This window comes from Rhinopithecus bieti, unplaced genomic scaffold, assembly GCF_001698545.2.
Source record: "Rhinopithecus bieti isolate Rb0 unplaced genomic scaffold, ASM169854v2 scaffold_28090, whole genome shotgun sequence".
NCBI classification, from domain to species: Eukaryota; Metazoa; Chordata; class Mammalia; order Primates; family Cercopithecidae; genus Rhinopithecus; species Rhinopithecus bieti.
Window position 1 is genome coordinate 562,482 of NW_016812870.1, and position 6,000 is coordinate 568,481.

At 33.4% G+C, this 6,000-nt stretch overlaps 1 protein-coding gene across 1 annotated transcript in view; it reads right to left on the reverse strand.

Annotated features, from left to right (window-relative positions):
* Positions 1-6,000, reverse strand: part of PHF14 (PHD finger protein 14) — a 209,779-nt gene that overhangs the window by 198,865 nt on the left and 4,914 nt on the right.

Here is a 6,000-nt window from a genome sequence, read left to right on the forward strand (position 1 = left end):
GAGTCACTACACTTTCAAAACGGCTACACAGTAACCACTATATGCTCTAGAATGGAAGAAACTGATGAATAAAGCAGTCCATCCTGAAAATGAGCAGTCACTGAAAAGTTAGGCTGAAGACATTAAAGAGCTCACAGGACTTAATGCTTTCTAGCAGGTTTCTTCCACTCCTACCTAGGGCAGCCCAGTCCCTCTCAACCCAACACTACTCAGTAACCTTCTAATCATTCTTTGTACCCAATCAAGTAAATAACAATCTAAAATATTTGAAGAGAGAAATAAATGAAAGGAGGGAAAGAGGACAGGGAGCAGGAGGAGGTGGGGAAGAAACCATTTAAGTCTTAACCAGTACCAATAGTTATATCCACAGGATGATGAATTTTTGCACCTATAGCCAAGAAAAAGGTAATGATAAAATGGTGGAAAAAGTACAGTGTTTCCACATCATTTTAATTTCTATTAACTCAACTAGGCTTAACCTCTGTAATTAACTAAGCACTAAAATTGAAGGAAGCTGTCTGTAATCAGTATCTGGTATCTAGTGAGCCCCACAAGTCATACAAATGACTGCTAACAAAAATATCCTGCAAGCAAAATTACATAAAAAATAAACACTAACATTTAACAGATACTGACTGACTCTATGAAATCATTAACAATCTCACAACTGTCATGTAAGTATCCATAGCTTACTTGTGACTGTTCTGAAAAAAATACTCTTATCCTAAACAACCTTGCACAGGATACAAGAGCAATATCATACAGGTCAGCAATTCCCTATCAGAAACTTTAAGAACCAGATGTGTTTCAGAATTCATAATTTCTCAGATTTTCAAGGGTAACATGGAGCATGTACCATATATTACACTAATACCCCTAGTGAAGTCTATGGGATTATCCTATAATCCAACATTATTTCTGCAGAGAAAAATATAAATATTTACAGCATATGAGAAATAAATACTACAAATAAACTCCTACCAGTTCCTGTTAGGCTTTGCCATCAAGTAAGTTTGTGTCAATCTTACAAAACACTTGGATTTTTGAGCTTCTTGGATTTCAAGAGTGTGGACCCAGTATCACTCACAAACAAGTGACTTTTTTTCAGTCTCCAAAGCATTAAGAAAATTATGATTTTGTAAACCACTCACAGTAATTAAACCCAACCTACCAAGAAAAATCACATCTGGTAAAAATAACAATAATAAATCTTTAGACATTTTAAAATTACGATTTAATAAATAAAAACCAGAGTTCACTAAACACTTCTAAGACACAGAAAGATCTTTTATGCACACTGACTAAAGAAAACTCAAACACCTTAGGCTCTAGAATGGAAGCAATGCCATAATTAAGAGAGCTAGGAGACGAAGATGAAAGAAAAGGTACTTTTCTTCTGCATCAACCTTCTAGAAGGCTTTTTACCAATCAAAACTTAATGATAGACAAAAAAGTAAGATTAACTGGGGCAGAAGTGGGGGTAGCTGATCAAAACTTAGACCAATCCAACTTTGCTGTTACCTGGTAAATTTTACAAAATGTCATAGAGATTTTTGTGATTTTGTTTTGGTAGTTGCCAATGCCAATTAATCATTTTTTCTAATGAGAGGTAAATTGAGACTCCTTGATTCTGTTCTTGATTTATAATCATGCCTGAATAGAAAGGAATTAAAAAAAATTCAATGTTTTATATTTGTTAACTATTAGAAGAATGGACATTTTCCCACAAAACCAAGTCCTAATAGCTTATCCAATCCCTCATTCTCCAAATACAGTACATTAGTCAGACTCCAACTACAGGGATCAGCAATACATCAAATTTTATCTTTCTATAGGGATCAGCAGCATATCAAATATTATCTTTCCCTGATCTCTGAAAAATAACTTCTTCATCTGATTAGTCACTATTTGTTTTTTGTACATATGCACTGGAGGGATGGAGATAAACCTTATTTATTTACAAGCATAGCTGGGTAATAAGGATAATGAGAAAAATCAAGGTCCTTGGCTGTCTATTTTTTCCATAGGCTGCAAAGAAAAAAATTTCCCATTACTATAAAATCAAAGAATGACTCTGTGCCATGTTCCAAAAAAAAAAAAAAGAGAAAGGAAAAAAAGAAATACACCAGAGAAATTAGCCAGATACTTCAAATAAAGCTATCTTAGGCAGAAAGACAGAGTTAATTTCAAGTCTACAATAAACCTTTCTTACATTTGAAAAAAGTAAATCTTTAAAATTGAAATCCTACTTCCCATTTGGTTAAATAAAAGATAACCTTTCTCAAACATACAATATATCGGAATCTCTCCAAGCAACAGCTATTTCAACTAACAGACAGTTAAGAAATTTTTTACCATCACAGAATTTTTCAAAACTCCTCTGAGTGGTAATGGCCAGACAAAAAATAAAATAAATTTTAAAATTAGAATTTAAAACACCAACAAGAATCCCTTTAAAACATTAATAAAATAAAAATTAATTTAATTAATATCAACCATCAATACCACTGCATCCAATGTTCTCCCCATAACAAAATCAATATGACTTAATTTAGTTTTATGTTAATATACAATATATGCAATATAAATTTGTTCATCAATTTCATCAATCTAATTCTGTTCACTGATCTGGTACAACAGTATTAGTACTATAAATATACACAATAGATAACAGACCGAGCACTATTCTACCAGTTATTTGGAGCTATCCCGGGGCTACATTCGACCAAAACTGTGTATGTCTTGAAGACAGCCAGTCAGTCAACACAACTCATCCTCTACTGCTGATTCTAGTTCCAGCTATGCCATCTTAGGTTTGTATGGGTAAATCTAAGCCAGTGGTACTCAAATGGGGACATTTTTTCCCCCAGAGGACAACTGGCAATGTCTGGAAACAATAGTTGCCACAACAGTGGAAGTGGGGTGGAGGTGAGGCTGGGGCAGGTTGGAAACTGGCATCTAGAGGCTACTGGCATCTAGTAGAGGAGAGGGTTGTTGTTGCTAAACATCCTATTGGGTACAGGGCAAGCCTCCACAACAAAAAACTATCCAACACAAAATGCCAATAGCACCAAGGTTGAGAAACCCTTAACTCGTATATACAGCCACAATTTGACCTTATTCTACTTTTCCAGGCTTATCTCTTCTACTTCTTCTACTTATCTCTTCAACCCTGATCCCCAAATATAAAAAACAATTCCAAGTCTCAACACTTTTAATTTTTGCCTCACCAAGATTGCTGTTTATCTAAATCTTTCTGTTCATAGTTCCACTCTTCTCTCCTCAATGAAATTGTTCTACATCAATCTAAAGTAATCCCATTTCCTATGAAAGACTTGAACTACACAAGTGATCAGCCATCCTTTGTATCAATTATTTTATTTAATTATTCTAATTTTTATTTTACTTACATGTTATTTTACTTACATGTTATTTTACTTACTTATTCTAATATTACTACTATTGTTTTATAAATTCACCATAACATCTAGCAAAGAGCTAAACTATGGACAATCAATGAACACATCTTGGTCCAATTATTCAAAGTCAGATTAAGCACAAAATACCACCAGAGTCTCAGGCTGACTCTTCTCATTAAATTATTTCCTGGTAATATGGCCTAACTAAACTACCTTTTGATCAAGATCTAAAGTTAACCCCATTTTACTTTGGATGGTGGGGGATGGGGGTAGAGGGTATGGCTAATCTATCTGGTTAATAAAATACAGGTCTGCATCTTTATAAAGATGTAAACATTTTTTAAAACATTCAATTAATGTAGCAGATAACTAAATGTAAGTAAGTCTCCTATCCTACCCCCAGCCCTATGCCCAAGTCTCAAATATAAACACTTGAACTAGGTCAAACCATGAAATTGCTAATATTTGACTGTTTTGGACCTACAAAACTGGTAATTCCATATGGTTCAACCTAACATTTCTACATATTGTTCTTCTGGTGGTTATCACCATAATTCTAACACATATATACCCTATTTTAGGACTTACTCATTTCAAACTTTATTGATTGCTTTCAATCAAAAATGAGAAGCTTCTTTTGCTTTTGCATTAAAATAAAATATAAACTCTCTTCAGTTTCATAATTTTCTAAAGGTACAAGCTGGTAATCACTTGCCAATCTCACTCGTGGGCCACTCTTTACCAAATGTTGATTTGTTTCTATTTTATGATAGAGTTAAATTATGTTTATCTGCAAATGTTTTCTATATTTATTCCTAAAACCAAACAGAAATACAAAAAGTTTTATAGTCAGAATTTCAGATTTCAAGATGAAGGTAAGAAAAAACTGATCCACAGAATCCAGTTAGCCAAAATTAAGGCCAACCAATCTAACCACTTAATATTAAGTTCTAAGGAAGTTCGTAGTTCATTCAATAAGTCATTTCTAGAAGTTGTTTTGAAAGAAAACACGATCAGACAGATGTTTAGCTACCATTTGTCTACTTCCAATTTAATCTCCTATTCATAAGTAGTGCTGGGAATCCACAACTTCAACATGTTTGAAAACCAGTGATAGGACTAATGTCTTATTCTCTATAAGACTTCAATTAAGTATATACTATCTCAGGCACAGAAAAGATTCAAATGGAAAACAATGGTAATCCAGAGTAAGCCAGTATCTCAGCTATGCGGAGCATCGATGCACCTAAAATAAGTCAAAAATATGATTCAATTTCTGTTGACTATTAATCATTTTAAATACAATCATTTTCTTCTAAATTCCCTTTTACAATAAATACCAAGAACTATACATATAGAATTGTGACCTGAGACCACAGGTCACAAATTTAAGCTCCCCAGGGGGCCAGGAGGGTAAATTATGAGTACAGCATACTAAATATTATGTTACAAGAGGGAACAGAAAGTAAATATTTTTAGTGTGTTTAAGGGATATGTAGATATATCAAACTAACAAAACTCATCCTATCATTTTTTCACAAACAACAGTTGTCTTCAACTATAGTTAGGATTTAACAAGGTCAGAAATCTCTACTTAGCTCGATGTCATAAAATATTTTGAGAAAGTACTTTCTGTTTGTATCAGATTGTTTTACCACTTGAAAAAGAAGCGATACCTGTGAATACTCCATCTCAATAAACAAACCTTAGAAACAAATTGTCCACAAAGTCAAGATTTATTGTCACATAATTATGCAATACTTAATATAAGTTTTAGAATTGGTCTAATATTCAAAGAATTCGTAACTTCCAAGACCCAATTATGTTTGTCAAAGTTTACAACCACAACCATAACAAACCAAAACTACATCCTAGCCAGGAATATTCTTATCTGCCAAGGTCTTTACCAAGAGAACTAAGATTTAAATTTTACCTTCTTTCCCTTCCCTTCTTTGGAAATACCAAACATCAGCAAACTAACTAAAGGAGGGATAAAGAGCTGAGAAGCAAAGGATAAAAAAACAGTTAATCAAGATAAACATCAATTTTTGATTGCTGAGGATGAATTCAATTAGTAACCAAATATCCAGAGTTTCTGTTTAAGATTCCGTCCATCAACTCTTGGGATCCAAGCAGATAAACAGACTAAATCCCAAAGTCAAATCCACTGGATCCGTTACTGCCTGAGTGACCTCATGCCAGTTCTTTAAACTCAATACCCCTGTTACCTGTAAAATAGTATCTCCTTCACTAAGTTACTGTGAAAATTAAAAGAGATTATGCAAACAAAAAGTTATCAGCAAATCACAATGCAAATTCTGCTGTCGATGCTACTAAAAGTAGCAACAGGAATATAATTTCATTCATCCCTTCCTACTATCCCTAGCAGGAAAAAGACAAGGGAAAACCAGAGGAAGGAGAGATGTGACTAAGCACAGCAAACTCTCTAGAAGGATATAAAAACTGTTGAAGAGATGAAATTGGAAAGGTTTTACTTCTCGCTTTATTTAAATTTTCATCTCACTTTATTTAAATTTTCAAAAGAGGTGAAATTACAAATAATTTTATTGTTCATGTTTAT